The sequence below is a fragment of the Lipotes vexillifer genome, unplaced genomic scaffold (genome assembly GCF_000442215.2).
Source record: "Lipotes vexillifer unplaced genomic scaffold, Lipotes_vexillifer_v1.1 scaffold644, whole genome shotgun sequence".
Lineage (NCBI taxonomy): Eukaryota > Metazoa > Chordata > Mammalia > Artiodactyla > Lipotidae > Lipotes > Lipotes vexillifer.
In genome coordinates this window covers 635,204-660,558 of record NW_006783288.1, presented here as the reverse complement: position 1 = coordinate 660,558, position 25,355 = coordinate 635,204, and the positions used below count along the sequence as shown (strand labels likewise).

At 38.2% G+C, this 25,355-nt stretch overlaps 1 pseudogene; it reads right to left on the bottom strand.

Moving 5' to 3' along the window:
* Positions 1–321: 321 nt before the first annotated feature.
* On the bottom strand, positions 322–24,178 carry LOC103070461 (V-type proton ATPase subunit E 1 pseudogene; annotated as a pseudogene).
* Between the last annotated feature and the right edge of the window lie 1,177 nt (positions 24,179–25,355).

Here is a 25,355-nt window from a genome sequence, read left to right as displayed (position 1 = left end):
CACCTTCGTGCTGCAGAACCAGCGGGAAGTTGTGTTACTGTCAGATAAGCTAGAGGAAGGTTTCCCGATCAAATTAAGTGAAGCTCTCCCATTGCTACCAATCAGCCAGGGGTGTTAGCTAAAAAAGGGTATCCACTGATAAATACAGAATATGAGAACAGCAAGGAGGAAGCTATACAGGTCATCTTGTTTCTTCAAATGTCCGAAGTGTCCACATCACAGCAGTTGGTGGACACCACCTCCCGCAGGCATAGCCCAAAAACTTCCTGTTGGCGTTTGCACCAAACAAGGCTCCCCGTGCCTCTGGCATCATCTACTGGGCTATGAGGCCCAGCCAGCTTTTGAGAGTACTGGAAACCTTGATTTTGCGATCCCCATTATAGATCTCAACCTCGCCAGCTACTTCCTCAGGCAGGTAGGCCTCCTGATCAATCTGGACATCAACATCTCTTTCCGTGGCGATTTTGTGCATAGGGATTTGCACTGCAGGCTTCACCAGAGGGAAATCTTATTTCCTGCAACAAACAATCATTCCCGGCTCCAATAACTGTTACAAACCCTGGAGGACCATTCCATCCAGCAGTACTTGGTACCTGGTTGTATCTTTTACCCTTTTGCTGAGTCTATGTTTTGCTTCATTTAGTAGGTCTGTGATAAGATCATCCATCTCTCACTCTGAGGACTTCGAGCCTCGCTTGATTTATCAAATTGGACACCTGAATTTTCTTCTGTTGCTCAATCTGCTTTTCTTTCTTCTCATAGTATTCCATAGTCTTCAGTCTTTGGGTTTGCACAAGACAACCCTTCTCAATGTTGAACTCTTCCTCTGCCTTCACGTCTATTTCTTCTGCTTCCTCATTGGCTTCTTGTTCAATAAAAGCCATTGTGTGCTTAATCTGCTTTTGCACATCGGCACTGCTGAGAGCTATGGCGCTAGTGACGCCAAAAGGCGGGTCACTGGCTGAAGCTCAGGCCTGATACGGGCAGCTGGCAACCAGGAGAGGAAAGTTGGCACGGCTTCAGGCCTCCTCTGTTTTGTTGTGCTACGTACTTAACACGTGCTATCATGTGTAAAGCCTGTGGAAATCACAATCCAACCAGTTATCCCCATTTTATAAATGAGGAGACTGAGGCTCCAAGAGAGCAAAAGACTTCCCTAGGTAATGCAGCTGGAAGACGGTGGACCCATTTTGAGAATTTAGATGTGTCATCAATGCTTATCTGCCTTCCACAAGAATATAGTTCCTCCCTGGTGTTAGTCCTGGTTCTGCTACTCACTAGTTTTTCTTGGACAGCTCACTTACCTGAACTGGAATTCAACTTCCTAATCAATAAACTAAGAAGTGTCTTCATCCACTGTTTTCATAATTTCTTATTATACTGTAAAGTATTATAACCCATTATATGCACTTTGGAAATTAGGAAAAAAATGGAAAAAACTAAATGCAATATGCCACTCTAATAAAACCACCATAAATCTTTTGGTAAGATTCCCTTCTGGTCCCATCCTCCTAAACATAGGTAGGTAGAGTTTCCTTCTTGCATCACGTCATTTTTGAAGAAAAGCAAGTGGTCATCTCATTATGAGACTCAGAGAACAATGACATTCTACGAGCCCCTTCCTCTTAGTTATTTAGGTTTCTTTGTCTGTGGATGCCTATCCATGAGGCAGGACTGACCTGTGTCTCACACACACACACACACACACACACACACACACACACACATAAACACACACACACACACACACACACACACACACACACACCAGCTTTATGAAAAAACAAACTGAATGGATTCTAAGGGCTAAGAGGAAAGAGCCTAACCATGAGGGAATAGCCAAAGGGTAAAGACAAAGGGACATTAAGGGAGGGGGAGAAGAGAGCAGCCGGGACAGAATAGACTCCTTGATCTCCATCCAAAAGAACTCATAATGAAACTAAAAATGACTTGAGGCAAAAAGCAAAGAACTGTATTGCACCATTCTCTGGCCAATGTGTGTGCACTTGATCATTTAAGACTTTCCAGCAATGGACTGTATACCCTTCCAAAAATTAAGGGCGTGACAGAGTGGTTATATAATATATCTTAGAGACTAGGAATAGATATATACACATACAGCAAACATACAAGTACATATACAAGTTTGTGACTTGCCTCTGCTTTTGTCATTTAGCAACTCATAGGCTATTTAATATAATTATATAGTCTTCATAACCTTGATTTTAATGCCTGCATCATGTCCAATTGAATAAGTATACCAACGAGTTTACTTAGTCATTATTCTATTTTTAGACCTTTGAATATTTCCACCTTGTAGCTGTGTGCTCAGTGAGGCAGTCTATAATTTTTAAGAGAGAAAAATATCCTATAAAAGTTGTTAGGGGGCTTCCCTGGTGGCGCAGTGGTTGAGAGTCTGCCTGCCGATGCAGGGGACACGGGTTCGTGCCCCGGTCCGGGAAGATCCCACATGCCGCGAAGCGGCTGGGCCCGTGAGCCATGGCCGTTGAGCCTGCATGTCCGGAGCCTGTGCTCCACAACAGGAGAGGCCACAACACTGAGAGGCCCGCGTACCGCAAAAAAAAAAAAAAAAGTTGTTAGGAGTTCCTTGGTGAACATATCAGTTATCTTAGAGAGAACCTCGGTTTGGGGAGGGTAAAATGAGTGACACTTCAGTTTACAACATAAAGCGCAAGCAACCCACCCAAGAATATTGCAGATTTTTTTAAATGTATGAGTTTCTAGGATTTAAAATACAAGTAATTGCTGGAAGGCAGCACTTCTCTCCCACAAAGCCAGGTGCTCTAAAACTTTATGTAGGAGCAACAAGTCTTTTAAAAGAAGAATCTCACTTTTGTCCCAGCTTACCCTTCCCCCTCCCCATGTCCTCAAGTCCATTCTCTAGTAGGTCTGTGTCTTTATTCCCATCCTGCCTCTAGGTTCTTCATGACCATTTTTTTTTTTTTTAGATTCCATATATACGTGTTAGCATACGGTATTTGTTTTTCTCTTTCCGACTTGCTTCACTCTGTATGACAGACTCTAGGTCCATCCACCTCACTACAAATAACTCAATTTCATTTCTTTTTATAGCAAAGTGAGAGAGTGACATATATATATACACTATTAAATCTAAAACCGATAGCTAGTAGGAAGCAGCCGCATAGCACAGGGAGATCAGCTCAGTGCTTTGCGACCACCTAGAGGGGTGGGATAGGAAGGGTGGGAAGGAGATGCAAGAGGGAGGAGATATGGGGATATATGTATACATATAGCTGATTCACCTTGTTATAAAGCAGAAACTAACGCACCATTGTAAAGCAATTATACTCCAATAAAGATGTTAAAAAAAAAAAAAAAGAAGAAGAATCTATTCCCTAGGAAGTTTAATGTTAATGGAATCTGCCTTCACGGGCAAGTATAGGTGTCCCAAGAGAAAATCTCCTAGAAAAAAAATGTGATACTCTGTACTAGCGAACGAAGCCAACCTCAGGCTCTAGAATGTTGTACGAAAGGGCTGGTTCTGCAGTGTTCGGCTGATACTGGCACAGCCACTATAATATGCCTTGAGAATAACAGCTGGGTATATGTGCTGAATGAGCCGGTCACTAAGAATTGTAACGTCTGGGAACCAATATCTACTTTGATGTGAAGCAAACACATTATAGGAGGAAGTGTCTTCTCTCCCTGCACACGAAGAAACAATTGCCAAATCGGCAACAGCTGGGTTCCTTGTTTGTCATGATGATTCCAGCAGTGTTCAATGTCGTGATTTTGGACTTCGTATTTTCAGAAGTAACTCCATGTCACAGTGACAGCAGTATCAGCCACAGAGAACAGGTCCTTTGATGAGGTAAACAGATTTTTTTACAGGTCTTTTTCAGTGAAGTTATAGTAACAAATATTTTGGACTAAATAAATATTCCTGGAGACCTTGAACTTAACTTGAGAGAGGAAGTCTGGGAAGAGAAAGCAGCACAGCAGCTAAAGTTCATTGGATGTGAATGTTTACAGGAAATTTGACCTTATTTTCTACTCTTAAACAGGTAAAGCAGGATGCAGCAGCTTCACTCTTAAAAATGGCAATGCAACGAGCATCTTCCAAAAGAGTGTGCCTAATGTTTTTTCATTTGCCTTCATGATAAATTCCCAGAAGCTGATAAAACTAAATTACTGTCATTTCTAGGTGTATAAGAAAAATGTAAAGCCAAATAAGTTGTAAAGCTAGTACATGCCAAGGCTCAAAGAAAGAGAACCACTGAGTTAAAGAATAAGAAGAAACATGCCTTCATAGAAAATGGGAAACCTGAATATAGATAATAATGGAAGATTTAGAGTACAGTGAATGGAAATGGTGAAAATGTCACATCTCACTAGAACATTCATTCATTCATACAAGTAACTAGCACTATTACATGTCAGCAATTGTTCGAGGTACTGGGGGGAAAAGGAATCATGCTGATTTCAATTAATTAAAAAGTTGGCAAACAAAGAGAACTTCAATTAGGGTGTTCATTGTTCTTTCCTCTTGCAGGAAAATATATATACATATATATTTTATATATACAAAATCTTACTTAGAGAAGCAAGAAGAACTACAATCCTGCAGCCTGTGCAACAAAAACCACATTCACAGAAAGATAGACAAGATGAAAAGCGAGAGGGCTATGTACCAGATGAAGGAACAAGATAAAACCCCAGAAAAACAACTAAATAAAGTGGAGATAGGCAACCTCCCAGAAAAAGAATTCAGAATAATGATAGTGAAGATGATCCAGGACCTCAGAAAAAGAATGGAGGCAAAGATCGAGAAGATGCAAGAAATGTTTAACAAAGACCTAGAAGAATTAAAGAACACACAGAGATGAACAATACGGTAACTGAAATGAAAACTACACTAGAAGGAATCAATAGCAGAATAACTGAGGCAGAAGAACGGATAAGTGACCTGGAAGACAGAAGGGTGGAATTCACTGCTGTGGAACAGAATAAAGAAACAAGAATGAAAAGAAATGAAGACAGCCTAAGAGACCTCTGGGACAACATTAAACACAACAACAATCGTATTATAGGGGTCCCAGAAGGAGAAGAGAGAGAGAAAGGACCAGAGAAAATATATGAAGAGATTATAGTCGAAAACTTCCCTAACATGGGAACGGAAATAGCCACCCAAGTCCAGGAAGTGCAGAGAGTCCCATACAGGATAACCCAAGGAGAAACACACCAAGACACACAGTAATCAAATTGGCAAAAATTAAAGACAAAGAAAAATTATTGAAAGCAGCAAGGGAAAAATGACAACATACAAGGGAACTCCCATAAGGTTAACAGCTGATTTCTCAGCAGAAACTCTATAAGCCAGAAGGGAGTGGAATGATTTACATAAAGTGATGAAAAGGAACAACCTACAACCAAGATTACTCTATCCAGCAAAGATCTCATTCACATTCGATGGAGAAATCAAAAGCTTTACAGACAAGCAAAAGCTAAGAGAATTCAGCACCACCAAACCAGCTCTACAACAAATGCTAAAGGAACTTCTTTAAGTGGCAAACACAAGAGAAGAAAAGGACCTACGAAAACAAACCCAAAACAATTAAGAAAATGGTCACAGGAACATACATATTGATAATTACCTTAAACGTGAATGGATTAAATGCTCCAACCAAAAGACACAGGATCACTGAATGGATAAGAAAACAAGACCCATATATATGCTGGCCACAAGAGACCCACTTCAGACCTAGGGACACATACAGACTGAAAGTGAGGGGATGGAAAAAGATATTCCATGCAAATGGAAATCAAAAGAAAGCTGGAGTAGCAAATAAAAGAGACTTTAAAATAAAGAATGTTACAAGAGACAAGGAAGGACACTACATAATGATCAAGGGATCAATCCAAGAAGAAGATATAACAATTATAAATATATATTCACCCAACATAGGAGCTCCTCAACACATAAGGCAACTGCTAACAGCTATAAAAGAGGAAATCAACAGTAACACAGTAATAGTGGGGGACTTTAACACCTCACTTACACCAATGGACAGATCATCCAAAATGAAAATAAATAAGGAAACAGAAGCTTTAAATGACACAATAGACCAGATAGATTTAATTGATATTTATAGGACATTCCATCCAAAAACAGCAGATTACACTTTCTTCTCAAGTGCACACAGAACATTCTCCAGGATAGGCCACATCTTGGGTCACAAATCAAGCCTCAGTAAATTTAAGAAAAGTGAAATCATATCAAGCATCTTTTTTGACCACAACGCTATGAGATTAGAAATGAATTACAGGGGAAAAATCGTAAAAAACACAAACACATGGCAGCTAAACAATATGTTACTAAGTAACCAAGAGATCACTAAAGACATCAAAGAGGAAATCAAAAAATACCTAGAGACAAATGACAATGAAAACACGACAATCCAAAACCTATGGGATGCAGCAAAAGCAGTTCTAAGCGGGGAGTTTATAGGTATACAAGCATACCTCAAGAAACAAGAAAAATCTCAAATAAACAATCTAACCTTAAACCTAAGGAACTAGAGAAAGAAGAACAAGCAAAACCCAAAGTTAGCAGAAGGAAAGAAATCATAAAGATCAGAGCAGAAATAAATGAAATAGAAACAACGAAAACAATAGCAAAGATCAATAAAACTAAAAGCTGGTTCTTTGAGAAGATAAACAAAATTCATAAACCATTAGCTGGACTCATCAAGAAAATGAGGGAGAGGACTCAAATCAGTAAAATTAGAAATGAAAAAGGAGATGTTACAACAGACACTGCAGAAATACAAAGCATCCTAAGAGACAACTACAAGCAACCTGGAAGAAATGGACAAATTCTTAGAAACCTATAACCTTCCAAGACTGAACCAGGAAGAAATAGAAAATAGAAAATATGAACAGACGCCAAGGGGGGGAAGCCATGGGGGGTGGGGATGGTGGTGTGCTGAACTGGGTGATTGGGATTGACATGTATAAACTGATGTGTATAAAATTGATGACTAATAAGAACCTGGTGTATAAAAAAAAATAAAATTCAAAAGCAAATCTTATTTATATATGGAATTTAGAGGGGCTTAAATCAAATCAGACTTCATTCATTTGTTCATCTAATCATTCAACATTTACTCTGGACCCTCATGGGCCAGGCACTCTGCCCAGTGCTGGAGACCAAGAGAGAAATGACAAAGTTCCTTTCTGCACCATCTAGAGATACATATATTATTTGTGTAAATGTATAAATAAATATTTAGTTGATATATTTCATAGTGGGCTCATAAACTCACAAATTTCTACAGACTGTGACACTTTAAAATTTCTCTTTTTATCCAAAACATTAATAGTTCTTTTATAGTTTAAACTTCTACATAAAAGTTGTTGGATTAACATTTTTTTTCCTTGGGATCCAGCCTTCTAGGATTGTCATCTGAATACACTGTTAGCCAAAAAATTGATCAATATGAATAAAATGCCTGAAGGCAGCTTTGAGATGCACTTGTTATCAACCTATATTAGTTGACCCTGAAAGGTAAGACCAACATCCTGACCTTTCTCATTTTAGTATCCAGATAATTAAATATGTTTTGTATTATTTAATGTGGTTATCTAAAGCATTAAGAAAACCCCAAATCAAAAGAATAGCTAAACAGATTAGGTAGCTTCAAATTATCAGTTGACTTCTTCCTCCAGAAATTACAAAAGCAAACACCTTCCATCTGTATTTTGAAAAAAAGCATTTCTTTACCCGCACATTTAAGCACAAATCCTAGACAGGATTTAGTATGCTGTACCCTGTCACTGCCAGGCTATGTTGGCCCAAAGGAAAAGATGACAGTGGTTCAGAGAAGATGAAACCATCACATCAAGCCAAAGGACCGCTTTATAACACTACTGCTTATTAAGTTGATCAGAATGTACCACCCAGTATTTCTCAGGCAGCCTAACTTATTCAAACCCAACTCATCTATCACAGGAAAACAGGGCAAAATCTCCACTTACTTTTCTCCTTTCTGAGAGCCATAAAGCCAATAATAGTCTCTTTATAAACTTTATTTTGTCTCTGAATCTCCTATTTTAAAAAACCAAAAGGCTTACCTAGAATTTTCTCCTTCAAGTAAGATTTATCCATCTTGTGTACTTTAACAAATGCCTAAGGTCAAGCACCAAGTTTTCTTTATTTCAATTACCCTCAATGTGCCTGGCACACAGCAAGTGCTCAATGACTGTTTAATTGCTTTATATAGCTTAAAAATATCTGTACTGGTGATTGAATTTGCCTGTTATATGCAGATTTTTATCACATCTAGGGAGATACCTGACCTAAAGTAATTGATTCCTGAAGGTCACCTGAAATGATTCACATCTTAATACAAGTTGTTTCATGTTTAAGATATGTTTTTTGAGCGCCTTTTAAGTAATCTATGAGTCTCAGCAATGAAAACGTTCTAGAATTGTTTGTGACATATCTTTTGCAGTAAGCGTGCCTCTCACTGTTGTGGCCTCTCCCGTTGCAGAGCATAGGCTCCAGACGCGCAGGCTCAGCAGCCATGGCTCACGGGCCCAGCCGCTCTGCAGCATGTGGGATCTTCCCGGACTGGGGCACGAACCCGTGTCCCCTGCATAGGCAGGCAGACTCTCAACCACTGCGCCACCAGGGAAGCCCTGTGACATATCTTTTACTCTAAATTAATGAACCACCCATCTAAGACAATGCATCTATCCATTTCATTTACTTCCCTTCTGAAAGAGTTGACCAATGCTATAATGCTTACTATTCATGTTTGTTGAGGAACAAAAGGTCATTTACCCAAAAATTTGCTGAGATTAAACATAACTTAGGTACAAGGTCAAAACAATAGCAGACCCCTGATGCGCAAGTTATTGCTTTTCAATAATAAGCCCAAATCCTTCCCCACATCACTCTCAGGGAGTACTATAAATATTAGGGATTCATCACAAGCATAATGTTTAGGGGATTGCCACCAGGTTCTAGAGAATGGTACATTCATTATCCTCTAAAAATATTTTCACTGCTATGATCAGAATGAATTAAGAAGTAAACCCACTGGAAGAATTACAATTATTCACTTCTTCTGTACCAGTGTTGGGAATGAATCTCACTTTTCCTGGAAATTTTACTGCATGTTAATTTACATGTGTTGCATTAAGTGACAAGCATTCTGGAAGGCCAGCAGAACGGCCTGGCCTATCTCTTGGAGGCTCCTATCACTCTGCTTGGAAAAATTACTAATTCAGTGCTTCAAATATATTATTTAGCATAAAAGTAGAGCTATAAGTAGTAGAGAAAAACACTTGTTTATAAGCATATTATAGGTAGTTCCATAACCTGCACTTTATTTTATAATAAAATCTTTGATTCTAAAGTAGTGATGTTCTCAAGGCTACAACTAGAAGAAAATGACTTATTAACATATGATTTTAGATACTGAAAGAGAAAGAACAACATACGGTTGTAACAGGAAAGACATTCTGCTGTCTAGTAATCTTACATCTTACACATTGTTTTCATAGTTTTCAAAAAGTTTCCCGTATTTTAAGAGTGAATAATTTCAACTTTGACACAGAGTGTGATTAATACTTTGTCACCACTAGAATTTATTTTAGGGTATCTTCCAATCTTTCCCACCCCAGTACACACAGATGTGCAAAAAATATATTTACCTACACTTCTACTACTTTAGAATATTAGCTCAGGAAGTCACATCCCCAAATTGGTAAAGCCCAGGTGACTGTCTCCTTTTAGAATGCATCTAATTTCAATGTGAGTATAAATTAATTATCTTCCTCCTCCAATTGACACAGGCCAATTTGTACTGAGAGGTAAGGGTGCAAGGCAGAAAGTGTGATCAATAGCCTGTTATACAGGGCCACAGGAAATCTGATCCCCAGAGGGCTCAGAAAGCCAAAGAGGGCAAGAAGTTAATGGGGGCAAGATAGCAAATCTACACTACAATTTAATTTGCAAGCTGAAAAACTGTGACTATTTTGCCAAGAAGCTTTTTATCCCACTTTCTCCAATAGCAGAAATCTGTGATTACCACCAGTCTTTCATCCAATATGAATTGGGCACACATATAGAACAGAGAAATAAAACCTAAGGGGGTTTTATTTTAACTTGACAAATGTTTTTTTGAATTTAATAAAATAACTTATTGTTCCAGAAATGTACTGGTTGCATGATAAGAATCAAAGTATCATTTTATTCAAAAATGATCATATCAGAGCCACATCTAGAAATTAGATCAACCTAGACTCAACCAAGATTCATTCAAATATTTAGCACATGGCCATATTTACTGGTCACTATTCTTACTACCAGGGATGCAGAGATTTAAGATAAAAGAGATTGTCTAAGGTCTCAGTAAATATACAGTTTAGAGAGGAAGACAAGTCAAAAAGATTATAAATAATATACTATGTGCCTCTCTAAATTTGTAATACTTATAATTGTATCACCTATTTCATCATAAGAATTACATGAGATAATCCATATAAATTATTTAGCAAAACTTCTGGCACATAGTAATTTAAATAAATATTAGCATCAGATGATGATGTAAACTATGGTGATGATGATGATAATGATATGGTGATGCCACCATCCCAAGAATATATGGGAACAATGAGGACACAGAATGGAGATTAGGAAAGGATTTTTAAAAGAAAAGCTTTCCTGGGCTTCCGGGAAGATGGCGGAAGAGAAAGACGTGGAGATCACCTTCCTCCCCACAGATACACCAGAAATACATCTACACATGGAACAACTCCTACAGAACACCTACTGAACACTGGCAGAAGACCACAGACCTCCCAAAAGGCAAGAAACTCCACCCCACGTACCTGGGTAGGGCAAAACAAAAAGGATAAACAGAGACAAAAGAATAGGGACGCTACCTGCACCAGTGGGAGGGAGCTGTGAAGGAGGAAAGGATTCTACACACTAGGAAGCCCCTTCGCAGGCGGAGAGTGCGGATGACGGAGGGGGAAGCTTCGGAGACGCGGAAGAGAGCGCAGCCACAGGGGTGCGGAGGGCAAAGCAGTGACATTCCCACACAGAGGATCAGTGCCGACCAGCACTCAACAGCCCGAGAGGCTTGTCTGCTCACCCACCGCGGCGGGCAGGGCTGGGAGCTGAGGCTCGGGCTTCGGTCCGAGCACAGGGAGAGGACTGGGGTTGGCGGCGTGAACACAGCCTGCAAGGGGTTAGTGCCGCACGGCTAGCTGGGAGGGACTCCGGGAAAAAGTCTGGACTTGCCGAAGAGGGAAGAGACTTTTTCTTCCCTGTTTCCTGGTGCGCGAGGAGAGGGGATTAAGAGCGCTGCTTAAAGGAGCTCCAGAGACAGGCGCGAGCCGCGGCTAAACGCGTGGACCCCAGAGACGGACATGAGACGCTAAGGCTGCTGCTGCCGCCACGAAGAAGCCTGTGTGCAAGCACAGCTCACTCCCCACACCCCGCTTCCAGGGAGCCTGTGCAGCCCGCCACTGCCAGGGTCCCGGGATCCAGGGACAACTTCCCCAGAAGAATGCATGGCGCGCCTCAGGCTGGTGCAACGTCACACCGGCCTCTGCCGCTGCAGGCCCGCCCCGCACTCCACGCCCCTCCCTCCCCCCACCCCCGGCCTGAGTGAGCCAGAGCCCCCGAAGCAGCTGCTCCTTTAACCCCGTCCTATCTGAGCAAAGAACAGACGCCCTCCGGCGACCTACACGCAGAGGCAAGGCCAAATCCAAAGCTGAGCCCCTGGGAGCTGTGAGAACAAAGAAGAGAAAGGGAAATCTCTCCCAGCAGCCTCAGGAGCAGCGGATTAAAGCTCCACAATCAACTTGATGTACCCTGCATCTGTGGAATACCTGAATAGACAACGAATCATCCCAAATTAAGGAGGGGGACTTTGAGAGCAAGATTTATGATTTTTTCCCCATTTCTTTTTGTGAGTGTGTATGTCTGTGCCTCTGTGTGAGATTTTGTCTTTATAGCTTTGCTTCCACCATTTGTCCGAGGGTTCTATCCGTCTGTTTTTTTTTCTTAATAATTACTTTTTTATTTTAATAACTTTATTTTATTTTACTTTATCTTCATTCTTCCTTTCCTTCCTTCCCTCCTTTAGACAACGAATCATCCCAAATTGAGGAGGTGGACTTTGAGAGCAAGATTTATGATTTTTTCCCCTTTTCCTCTTTTTGCGACTGTGTATATGTATGCTTCTGTGTGAGATTTTCTCTGTATAGCTTTGCTTCCACCATTTGTCCTAGGGTTCTATCTGTCCATTTTTTTGTTGTTGTTGTTTTTTCTTAATAATTATTTTTTTATTTTAATAACTTTATTATATTTTATCTTACTTTTATTTTAGTTTATCTTCTTTCTTTCTTTTTTTCCTTCCTTCCCTCCTTCCTTCCTTCCTTCCTCCCTCCTTCCCTCCCTCCTTTCTTTCTACTTCTACTACTTCTTTCTTTCTACTTTTTCTCCCTTTTATTCTGAGCTGTGTGGATGAAAGGCTCTTGGTGCTGCAGCCAGGAGTCAGTGCTGTGCCTCTGAGGTGGGAGAGCCAACTTCAGGACACTGGTCCACAAGAGACCTCCCAGCTCCACATAATGTCAAATGGCGAAAATGTCCCAGATATCTCCGTCTCAACAACAGCACCCAGCTTCACTCAACAACCAGCAAGATACAGTGCTGGACATCCTATGCCAAACAACTAGTAAGACAGGAACACAACCCCACCCATTAGCAGAGAGGCTTCCCCAAATCATAATAAGTCCACAGACACCCCAAAACACACCACCAGACGTGGACCTGCCCACCAGAAAGACAAGATCCAGCCTCATCCACCAGAACACAGGCACTAGTCCCCTCCACCAGGAAGCCTACACAACCCACTGAACCAACCTTAGCCACTGGGGACAGACACCAAAAACAACGGGAACTATGAACCTGCAGCCTGCAAAAAGGAGACCCGAAACACAGTAAGATAAGCAAAATGAGAAGACAGAAAAACACACAGCAGATGAAGGAGCAAGATTAAAACCCACCAGACCGAACAAATGAAGAGGAAATAGGCAGTCTACCTGAAAGAGAATTCAAAATAATGATAGTAAAGATGATCCAAAATCTTGGAAATAGAATAGAAAAAAATGCAAGAAACATTTAACAAGGACCTAGAAGAACTAAAGATGAAACAGATAATGATGAACAACACAATAAATGAAATGAAAAATACTCTAGATGGGATCAATAACAGAATAACTGAGGCAGAAGAACGCATAAGTGACCTGGAAGATAAAATAGTGGAAATAACTACTGCAGAGCAGAATAAAGAAAAAAGAATGAAAAGAACTGAGGACAGTCTCAGAGACCTCTGGGACAACATTAAACGCACCAACATTCGAAGTATAGGGGTTCCAGAAGAAGAAGAGAAGAAGAAAGGGACTGAGAAAATATTTGAAGAGATTATAGTTGAAAACTTCCCTAATATGGGAAAGTAAATAGTTAATCAAGTCCAGGAAACACAGAGAGTCCCATACAGGATAAGTCCAAGGAGAAATACACTAAGACACATACTAATCAAACTGTCAAAAATTAAATACAAAGAAAACATATTAAAAGCAGCAAGGGAAAAACAACACACAAGGGAATCCCCATAAGGTTAACAGCTGATCTTTCAGCAGAAACTCTGCAAGCCAGAAGGGACTGGCAGGACATATTGAAAGTGATGAAGGAGAAAAACCTGCAACCAAGATTACTCTATCCAGCAAGGATCTCATTCAGACTTGATGGAGAAATTAAAACCTTTACAGACAAGCAAAAGCTAAGAGAGTTCAGCACCACCAAACCAGCTCTACAACAACTGCTAAAGGAACTTCTCTAGGCAAGAAACACAAGAGAAAGAAAAGACCTACAATAACAAACCCAAAACAATTAAGAAAATGGAAATAGGAACATACAAATTGATAATTACCTTAAATGTAAAAGGACTAAATGCTCCCACCAAAGACACAGATTGGCTGAATGGATACAAAAACAAGACCCATATATATGCTGTCTACAAGAGACCCACTTCAGACCTAGAGACACATACAGACTGAAAGTAAGGGGATGGAAAAAGATATTCCATGCAAATGGAAACCAAAAGAAAGCTGGAGTAGCAATTCTCATATCAGACAAAATAGACTTTAAAATAAGGACTATCAGAAGAGACAAAGAAGGACACTACATAATGATTAAGGGATCGATCCAAGAAGAAGATATAACAATTGTAAATATTTATGCACCCAACATAGGAGCACCTCAATACATAAGGCAAAAACTAGCAGCCATAAAAGGGGAAATCGACAGTAACACATTCATAGTAGGGGACTTCAACACCCCACTTTCACCAATGGACAGATCATCCAAAATGAAAATAAATAAGGAAACACAAGCTTTAAATGATACATTAAACAAGATGGACTTAATTGATATTTATAGGACACTCCATCCAAAAACAACAGAATACACATTTTTCTCAAGTGCTCATGGAACATTCTCCAGGATAGATCATATCTTGGGTCACAAATCAAGCCTTGGTAAATTTAAGAAAATTGAAATTGTATCAAGTATCTTTTCCGACCACAACGCCATGAGATTAGATATCAATTATAGGAAAAGAGCAGTAAAAAATACAAACACATGGAGGCTAAACAATACACTACTTAATAACGAAGTGATCACTGAAGAAATCAAAGAGGAAATTAAAAAATACCTAGAAACAAATGACAATGGAGATACAACGACCCAAAACCTATGGGATGCAGCAAAAGCAGTTCTAAGAGGGAAGTTTATAGCAATACAAGCCCACCTTAAGAAGCAGGAAACATCTCGAATAAACAACCTAACCTTGCACCTCAAGCAATTAGAGAAAGAAGAACAAAAAAACCCCAGAGTTAGCAGAAGGAAAGAAATCATAAATCTCAGATCAGAAATAAATGAAAAAGAAATGAAGGAAACGATAGCAAAGATCAATAAAACTAAAAGCTGCTTCTTTGATAAGATAAACAAAATTGATAAACCATTAGCCAGACTCATCAAGAAAAAAAGGGAGAAGACTCAAATCAATAGAATTAGAATTGAAAAAGGAAAAGTAACAACTGACACCGCAAAAATACAAAAGATCATGAGAGATTACTACAAGCAACACTATGCCAATAAAATGGACAACCTGGAAGAAATGGACAAATTCTTAGAAAGGCACAACCTGCCAAGACTGAATCAGGAAGAAATGGAAAATATGAACAGACCAATCACAAGCACTGAAATTGAAACTGTGATTAAAAATCTTCCAACAAACAAAAGCCCAGGACCAGATGGCTTCACAGGCGAATTCTATCAAACATTTAGAGAAGAGCTAACACCTATCCTTCTCAAACTCATCCAAAAGATAGCAGAGGGAGGAACACTCCCAAACTCATTCTACGAGGCCACCATCACCTTGATACCAAAACCAGACAAGGATGTCACAAAGAAAGAAAACTACAGGCCAATATCACTGATGAACATAGATGCAAAAATCCTCAACAAAATACTAGCAAACAGAATCCAACAGCACATTAAAAGGATCATACACCATGATCAAGTGGGGTTTATTCCAGGAATGCAAGGATTCTTCAATATACGCAAATCTATCAATGTGATTAACCATATTAACAAATTGAAGGAGAAAAACCATATGATCATCTCAATAGATGCAGAGAAAGCTTTTGACAAAATTCAACACCCATTTATGATAAAAACCCTGCAGAAAGTAGGTGTAGAGGGAACTTTCCTCAATATAATAAAGGCCGTATATGACAAGCCCACAGCCAACATCATCCTCAATGGCGAAAAACTGAAAGCATTTCCACTAAGGTCAGGAACAAGACAAGGTTGCCCACTCTCACCACTCTTATTCAACATAGTTTTGGAAGTTTTAGCCACAGCAATCAGAGAAGAAAAGGAAATAAAAGGAATCCAAATCGGAAAAGAAGAAGTAAAGCTGTCACTGTTTGCAGATGACATGATACTATACATAGAGAATCCTAAAGATGCTACCAGAAAACTACTAGAGCTAATCAATGAATTTGGTAAAGTAGCAGGATACAAAATTAATGCACAGAAATCTCTGGCATTCCTATATACTAATGATGAAAAATCTGAAAGTGAAATCAAGAAAACACTCCCATTTACCATTGCAACAAAAAGAATAAAATATCTAGGAATAAACCGACCTAAGGAGACAAAGGACCTGTATGCAGAAAATTATAAGACACTGATGAAAGAAATTAAAGATGATACAAACAGATGGAGAGATATACCATGTTCTTGGATTGGGAGAATCAACATTGTGAAAATGACTCTACTTCCCAAAGCAATCTATAGATTCAATGCAATCCCTATCAAACTACCACTGGCATTTTAAACAGAACTAGAACAAAAAATTTCACAATTTGTATGGAAACACAAAAGACCCCAAAGGGCCAAAGCACCAAATCAATCAACGTGATACACCATATTAACAAATTGAAGGAGAAAAACCATATGATCCTCTCAAGAGATGCAGAGAAACCTTCCGACAGAATTCAACATCCATTTATGATAAAAACCCTGCGGGCTCCCTGACTTCAGACTATACTACAAAGCTACAGTAATCAAGACAGTATGGTACTGGCATACCAGATAGATAGATCGGAAACAGAAACAGAAAGATAGATCAATGGAACAGGATAGAAAGCCCAGAGATAAACCCACGCACATATGGTCACCTTACCTTTGATAAAGGAGGCAGGAATGTACAGTGGAGAAAGGACAGCCTCTTCAATAAGTGGTGCTGGGAAAACTGGACAGGTACATGTAAAAGTATGAGATTAGATCACTCCCTAACACCATACACAAAAATAAGCTTAAAATGGATTAAAGACCTAAATGGAAGGCCAGAAACTATCAAACTCTTAGAGGATACTCTATCAAACTCTTAGGCAGGATACTCTATGACATAAATCACAACAAGATCCTTTTTGACCCACCTCCTAGAGAAATGGAAATAAAAACAAAAAGAAACAAATGGGACCTAATGAAACTTAAAAGCTTTTGCACAGCAAAGGAAACCATAAACAAGACCAAAAGACAGCCCTCAGAATGGGAGAAAATATTTGCAAATGAAGCAACTGACAAAGGATTAATCTCCAAAATTTATAAGCAGCTCACGCAGCTTAATAACAAAAAACAAACAACCCAAACCAAAAATGGGCAGAATACCTAAATAGACATTTCTCCAAAGAAGATATACAGACTGCCAACAAACACATGAAAGAATGCTCAACATCATTAATCATTAGAGAAATGCAAATCAAAACTACAATGAGATATCATCTCACACCAGTCAGAATGGCCATCATCAAAAAATCTAGAAACAATAAATGCTGGAGAGGGTGTGGAGAAAAGGGAACACTCTTGCACTGCTGGTGGGAATGTAAATTGATATAGCCACTGTGGAGAACAGTATGGAGGTTCCTTAAAAAACTACAAATAGAACTACCATATGACCCAGCAATCCCACTACTGGGCATATACCCTGAGAAATCCATAATTCAAAAAGAGTCATGTACCAAAATGTTCATTGCAGCTCTATTTACAATAGCCTGGAGATGGAAACAACCTAAGTGTCCATCATCGGATGAATGGATAAAGAAGATGCGGCACATATATACAATGGAATATTACTCAGCCATAAGAAGAAATGAAATTGAGCTATTTGTAATGAGGTGGATAGACCTAGAGTCTGTCATACAGAGTGAAGTAAGTCAGAAAGAGAGAGAAAAATTCCGTATGCTAACACATATATATGGAATTTAAGAAAAAAAATGTCATGAAGAACATAGGGGTAAAACAGGAATAAAGACACAGACCTACTAGAGAATGGACTTGAGGATATGGGGAGGGGGAAGCGTAAGCTGTGACAAAGCAAGAGAGAGGCATGGACATATATACAGTACCAAATGTAAAGTAGATAGCTAGTGGGAAGCAGCCGCATAGCACAGGGAGATCAGATCGGTGCTTTGTAACCGCCTGGAGGGGTGAGATAGGGAGGGTGGGTGGGATGGAGATGCAAGAGGGAAGAGATATGGGAACATATGTGTATGTATAACTGATTCATTTTGTTATAAAGCGGAAACTAACACACCATTGTAAAGCAATTATACTCCAATAAAGATGTAAAAAAAAAAAAAGAAACAAAAAAAAACAAAAGCTTTCCTGTTAGAAGTATAAATCTGGGCTAAATTTTTAAAGATGGATAATAAATATAAGCCAATAACAAAGAGTTAGGGAACAGATAGAAATGTCCTAGACAGGTAAGATAGAAGCATTAATGCTTTTACTCCCTACCCTGAGCAGTTTAGGATCCCTTCTCAGTCTTGGAGCAGCCCTGAACCAGACATCTAGCATCCTGAATCCTCTCAGATGTGATGTTCAGGGAAATCCCCAGACACCTTGAGAGACCCATGTATTTGGACACAGTATCCAATTTACGTGTGTCGTTAGATTTTCGTCCTCTTCATTCTGGTGAGAACCTCTTGCATGATCAATTTAATAATGTCAAATTGACCAATATTATGCTTTGTTTGGTCTTTCCTATTCACATGAAATCTATTTGTCCTGGTATTTAAAAATATAAAGTTGTCTTTTCCTATTTAAAGTAAATATCATTCAAGTCTTACCTGTAGTACATACTGCTTTATTCTTTACTTTTTCAGAACATAGGTACTTCAGTATATTGTTAAATGAACCTGTATTAATTTATTCTGCCATCCCTTATTCTTTATGTATGCCTAGAACATACTAGATACTGTGTTCCACGTATTTCTAAAAGGTGCTACATATAATGGGAGAAACATGGTATTTCCCCCATACAGCTTGACGTAACAATTCCATTTCTAGGATCTATCCTACAGAAATACACAAGAGTACAAAGATATAGTTTAGATAGATAGAAGGGAAGAAGGGAGGGAGGAAGGAGAGAGAGAACAGGATATTAGGGGAATAAATAAGGAGACTATGGATACAGATATTCATTGCAGCATTTTTTGAAATGTAGAAAAATTATAAACAGCCTATATATGGTAATGGTTAAATAAATTATGGTTAATTCATACTAGACTGATAGGTAGCTCTTAAAATAAATAGGGTAGACTGAAGTGCAGTAACATGAAAGGGTCTATAAGGCATATCAAGTGACGTAATTACACAACAAGAAGCTAATCACATACACACACAGATATTTAAATGGTAAATGCACAGGAAAAGCTTTCAGAGAATTGACATCAAACATGCAGAGGGAGGTATGGAAAGAGCTGTGGATAGGAAGAAAAACAAAGAACATGGAGTGGTTATCCGCTTTTTACTTTACATATTTTTGAACTGTTTCAGTTTTGTAAAGTATATGTGTTTCTTTGAAGTTAAAATAAAAATTTACTCTAACTGGAAAAAAAAAAATGATAACATGGATTAATGCTCCTGACTCTGCTCTGGTTGAACAGCCTTCTCCCATCTTCTGTGGTAAGTGAAATCCTATTCACTTTTCAGGGCCCAACTCAGTCATCAGTATATTCCTTGATATTTAAGTCATAGCTACTCTAAATTTCAAATAATAATCCTAAACTATCTTGGGTATGTGGCACTTGGATGCTTGCAAACTTCCCACCCATCTACAAACACCCAATACCAGCATCTCATCTGTGCTTCTACAGGACTATGAAATTAGAGCACTTTACATTGTATCACAGTCACTTCTCAGACTAACCAGTAAACTTATTCATCTGAGTCCTCAGTGTTTATTAAAGAGGATATTAAAGAGAAAGTTGCCTGCACAAATGCAACTGAGAACAAAACGTAACTAAGAGAAGTCATCTCCAACTTTCACCCTCTCTTCACCTAATAAGTGGTGTGGGAATATGAGCCATTTCCATATTTCATAGGCGTACTGTGATGTGAAAGCTTATTTCTGAATTTGTTTCTCCTGTAAGAAAAGATTTCCTTCCTAAAATTAGACTGTGAATCTACTTCCAAAGCTACTAATCAAACATAAGTTAAAGCTACTTAAATAAGGGAGAGAAAATTTTAGAGCTCTAAAATCATTAAAAATAGGTCACCGAAAGCTTCAATAAAACTTCAGAAAAGGTTCCAGGAAAAAAGGTATTCTCATTAAGACGCTGTAAAGTAATCCTGCTATCAAACAGGGGGGAAAAAATCACATATGCAAAAGCAGCAAAATACAGTCTATAAAGTTATTTGATGAAACAGAAAGTTGTATCTATGCCATATCTAATGCACTTCTAGAAAAACCTTGGCATATTCACTAATTATGAACCATATATTACATAGTTATCATGGGTATTATTCAGCAATAGAAGATTTAAAGTTGGTTGTCTCCTTCACCACAGCAAAGAAATATTGGCACATATATGATCTAGTTAAATAGGTTAGAAAATAGGAGGGAATTTACTAACTAGCCCTTTAATTATGCAAACAGAGTTTCCATAATTCTGAAACTGAATTCCATGACACCCACAGATTTCCCTATAATCTAGCTGTAAATAGTAATTACAGTGTTCAGAGTAGAAACCGCTGTATTTTAGGCTGCAGAGCAGTCTCTATTATTATCTCCTGTATTAAGTCATTTGATAACTGTCTAAAACTTTCCTAGTAGGGTGATTTTTATTTTCTTTTGAAGTCATATTTTTCTTTATTTTCATGAAAAGTGTAAGAAAAATTTTTTCAGTCATTTTCAAATTAAAGGACAACAGGGAGGGAAATTTGCCATTAAACTTTAAAACATTATATTTAGCAGGTCCTCGGTGGGTTGCATAATCAGTTCAAGACTATGGATTAACAATCAAAGGGAGCCTAGACACTGACCTACATTAGAGAAACCCTACACACACAACCAAGAATTCATCATCCCCAGAGAACAGAAAGCCTTTTGGGTAACCTGCTAGCTAAGCAGCACATGCCCCAATATTATAGTGCTAGAAACCAGGAAAAAACTCATCTTGAAAGGCACGACATTAAAGGTGAGAAAACCAGTAGGAGTCCTACATAACCCAGCATTAGTTTTCAGACCTAGCCAATAGTGCTGCAAGGCAATGATCATTTAACTATTTGTTATGCAGGTGTACATCTACAGCTACTTTAGGAACCACATTTGACAGGGCATTACGTTCATCCTCAGGATGCTGAACACACAAGTTGCCAAAATTGACTGAGCCACATCAGAGCAGGATAATTTCAACTGTCTTGGAGATTCACACCCAAATGTTTCAGTCACTTCAACCTGACATAGGTACAAAACTTAATTTATGTTGCCACCAAAACCCACTCCTCCTCCTGTGTTTCCTGTCTCAATGAACAGACCCTTTATTTACACAATTGACTGCTCGCGCCAGAAAATTAAGCATCATCTTGGATAGCTCCCTCTTCACATCTTGCACATCTAATCATAAGTCTTTCAAATTTCCTCATTCATTCATTTCTCTTCATCCCCACTATCACCAGCATAGTTTGGACCACCAAAATCACTTCTCTGGATCTAGAGATGAATCTAGAGGAAGACTCATGAGCCTCAAAGCCCCTCCTAGAGCCTTGTATCTAATTTTATATTCAAAATTTTGTATTCTTTTTCTTAAAGAGAATCCCAAAATATATAACCTGTGGACCCTACAAAACCTATATCCTCTGCTACCAGAGTTACTGTAAAAGCTTCCAATCTCCTTAGCATTGTAGATGAAGTGGTCTTTCTAAAACACAAATATGATCATGTACTTCCATCACTTAAAAGCCTCCAGTGGTGGCATGTTTCTCTTAGAATTTGTCTCAACTCCTTAAACTTAAATTTTATGTAGTCTACATACATCTTATGATATACATACAACTTCTCCAGCTACTATACAGCCCTTATACCATGTTCTCTAGACATACCAGAATGTGTCCCCTCACAACTTCCCATTCTCTCTTCTTGAGAGAGCAGAAACCAGGTCTTGCTTCCTGTTAAACCAGCAGCACCTAGCACTATTATGTCACTTAGTAGGCATTTCATAAATATTTATTGATGGAATACATGAATGAGTAATGAATGAACTCCACATCACTGGTCCTAATCCAGGCATAGGGATCAGAAACCCATGAGGGATTGATCTAGCAAGAAAAGCACTGATTGATTCCTGGGAATAAATTACAGTTGACTTCTGATATTCATGAGTAATTATACTGGAAAGAATTTTTGATGAATCATATATCAGGGGAACAGTCATTAAATCTCACTCTAAGTTTCTCTCTCCTTTAGAAATCTGCATGTCTTCCCAAATTCCTATTGCTTTGAATGTAATGCCTGATATACCAGACTTTTCCTAGCTGATATTGCCCTACCTACCAAACACTGAGAATATACAAAAAATATCTAATCCAGGGCCTGAACATAGATGATCCAAGCTACTATTTTCTTACAGATTTTTTTCCTACCATTCAACAACACGTAACGTGGCTAACTTAAAAGTTTTTTCTTATCCATATTTCCCTACTTCCTCCAAATACATTCTTACCAGGTAACTAAGATGAAATTTTTCCCCAATTATCTTGACAATTACTTTCTATATATTAATACTTATTTAGATTACATCTCATGCTGATATAAAAATTCCAATAACTGACTACAAAATATCACAAACTTTTTAATATTCATTCCTTTAAGAAACATTCATTGGATACTCACTTTATGTGCTAGGCAGTCTACAACAAGTTACATAAAAGAAATTTATATTGTCCTACAAGGCTTTTCCCATGTAGGGACATAATATCATCATGTTTTATACCATTCAAAAAAATTCTTAGATCCTTTTATATGGTTCCTGCATATCTTCTTGGTAAATGTTCCAAATGTACATTGAGTATAGATGATAGACAGACAGATAGATAGATAGATAGATAGATAGATAGATAGATAGCTATAGATAGCTTTGAATATTAGAATTAGGATTTAGGTAGAATATAGCTAGGTAGGAAGGTAGATAGATATCTGAATATTATATCCATATATATGCTTATTAATATCTCATATACTTATACATAAATTAGATTGACTTACAATACAGTTTTTAACCATTGAATTATTGTAGTTTTTAATAGCTCATGGGTCAAGGCTTCTAACCACTACTTTTTTGATCAATATTTTCTTAGCTCTTCTTGCTTTTTCCCTCTTCTAGGTGAATTTTAATATGATTTCATCAAGTTCCAGATAATGGTATCAAGATTTGGGAATAATTACATCAAATCTATAAATTAATTTGTGAATAATTGGTATCTTTTACCTTACCTAATAACCCATGAGACTTAATAAAAATGATCAAGGACGTTCCACCATTGTCCATGCTTTTTATTAGTGTACTGAAATCTCCATATTCTACAAAATATTAACATGAACATTCTATCCATTTGATTGTCGATTAGCCAAAAAACAAAGAAAAGGGAAAAAATTATACCATGTCAAAATAACAGACAAGTTAATTTGAAATCCTTACATGAAAAGCCCTATCAGGTATGCAAAGGTATCAAATAATTAATACAATTGACTGGCTGGAGGAAGCTGTACTTACACAGAACTCAATGGAAGCAGGAACTTTTTACCTGGCATTCTTTTCACGGAAGAGTGATTGTTCATGAGCACTTTACTCCCAATCCCAGTAAAGGTGGTCTAGTTCCTTAATACCAGAATAGAAAATAATTCAAATCCTGGATACAAGGCTGCTTAAACTCTGAGAAGGTATGAAGGAAAAGAATAAATTAAACCACTGAGAATAAGCAGAGGCAGATAAAAATTAAAATCACCTCCTGTTTTTGTAGCCTCATGATTTTGAATCTATGCAAAGTGAGAAAGTGTAGCATATTGGCTTGTGAGTGCTTTGAGAGCAGAGATATTCTCTTTAATTCTACGACAAACTTACATCCAGAACGTGCCCACATAGAGTCAGAACTGGGAAATTTTTCTGAACAGCCTGGTGGTAGTTTTTAGATCCTAAATAGTATTTTCTAAACATTCAAAGTGAAAATACTGCAGGCCACAGCTTACCTTTCGATCGGCATACTTACTCTACCAGATAAGAATCTCTTTAAGGTCAAGATCCCTGTCTCACTTATCTTTTCACCACCAGCATTTAACACTGACCAATCCTGCACACATTAAAGTAATGAGAACAATGGCATCATCCCTAGAAATGAAGGTAATGAGTAAATGTGTGCATGTGTATATATGTCTGTATATACATATATGTTTTTTATTGTATCCCAATATAGAGATACATATGAGCAGTGTGAATTTATGCTTTGAAAAGTGTGAAAATAATTGGTTTGGAATTAACAAAGTTACTGACATTTAAAAAGGCCAGTGCTAGAGAAAAAGCACATTATTTTTGACTGAGTTGTAGGATGAGCCCTTAACAATTATGTCTGTGCACATACCCACAGAACTGTAGACCTCAGAAGTTTTTTAAAACTAGTTAAGAAGCACTAGTTGACCTTTCCCTATCTTCCTTAGAGTGCACCTTTATTAATGTGCCCTTCAAAAACTGCAAACTACACAAAGACAAGAAAACAGTGCTCTCCCAAAGAGTTAGAAAGGGATGTAAATCATGGATGGCTCTAGCCTCTGAGAGATTCACTCACACCTTGCTCTTTGCAGAGCTCTTCCTTTATCGTCAACTCTAGAAAGCAAAGTTAAAAAAGAAAAAAAGATATTTGTAATTTTGACCTACAGTTTTTAAAAAACAATAAAATGCCACTGTTCATAGAAGCACAAAAATGATAGCACTGAAGTCACCATATCACCACAGCATGGGCACAGAAGATGGCAGAAATGACAATAGGGCCTAGGAGAAATGGGTGTAAGGCCTCTGGGCAAGCCACCATTTGTGCATTCTCTACACATTTTTATCGCTGAACCAAAGGTCTGAGTTCCTAACAGCGTTTAATTTGGAGGGTAAAGTAGCAACACCAAAAAAAAAAAAAAATCTAAAAGATGCCTATTCCACGTGGAGTATCTGCTACCAATATGACCTTTGTTGTAATTATGTTTTAGCTAGCCATGGAAAAGCTCTTCACAAAACAAAAGATTCCATCCAGAACCGAAGTGACCATGTTCTTCTACAGAGTTGAGAAGCATCGTTATGTTTTCACAATGACAAAAGATCTGCTATAAAATGGGAAGCCTCCTTCTTTCTTCCATATTCCTTCAAATGGAAGAGATGTCATTGCTGATTAAGTC